Genomic DNA, 985 nt, shown 5'->3' on the forward strand with positions numbered 1-985 from the left:
AAAAAAAAAAAAAAAAAAAGCATCTTCTCACCCTTTAGAGGGGCCCTAACTCACACTTTAAGGATTATTTGATTTTCTGACTTTCAGGAAGTCTGTGAGTGCTTCCAAGGTAGCAGAAGCCCACATCCATTTTGTTGATAACTGTGCCTTCAATGCCTTCTATGGTCACTTCTACAGCGATTTCTGGCGTAAAGTCACATCTTTGTGCCTCAGTTCCCTCATTAGTAAAATGGAGATGAGAGACCTACCTCAGTTGGTTTATTTATTTTAGACAGAGTCTCGTTCTGTCGCCAGCCTGGAGTACAGTGGTGTGATCTCGGCTCACTGCAACCTCCGCCTCCCAAGTTCAAACAATTCTCCTGTCTCAGCCTCCCGAGTAGCTGGGATTACAGGCATGGGGCACCATGCCCAGCTAATTTTTGTATTTTTAGTAGAGATGGGGTTTCACCATGTTGTCCAGGATGGTTTCGAACTCCTGTCCTCAGGTGAGCAGCCCGCCTTGGCCTCCCAAAGTGCTAGGATTACAGGTGTGAGCCACTGCGTCCGGCCTATTTATTTATTTATTTTTTGAGACAGAGTCTGGCTCTGTCGTCCAGGCTGGAGTGTAATGGCACGATCTCAGGTCACTGCAACCTCCGCCTCCCGGGTTCAAGTGATTCTGCTGCCTCAGCATCCTAAGTAGCTGGGATTACAGGCGTGTACTACCACACCCCGCCATTTTTTTGTATTTTTAGTAGAGACAGGGTTTCACCATGTTAGCCAGACTGGTTTTGAAATCCTGACCTCAGGTGATTTGTCCGCCTCGGCCTCCCAAAATGCTAGGATTACAGGTGTGAGCCACCGCACCCAGCCTCTTGACTAGTTTTAAAAACTATTTTTGGCCAGGAGCGGTGGCTCATGCCAGTAATCCCAGCACTTTGGGAGGCCGAGGCAGGTGCATCACCTGAAGTCAGGAGTTCAAGACCAGCCTGGCCAACATGATGAA

This window comes from Mandrillus leucophaeus, unplaced genomic scaffold, assembly GCF_000951045.1.
Source record: "Mandrillus leucophaeus isolate KB7577 unplaced genomic scaffold, Mleu.le_1.0 Scaffold332, whole genome shotgun sequence".
In the NCBI taxonomy this organism is placed as follows: Eukaryota; Metazoa; Chordata; class Mammalia; order Primates; family Cercopithecidae; genus Mandrillus; species Mandrillus leucophaeus.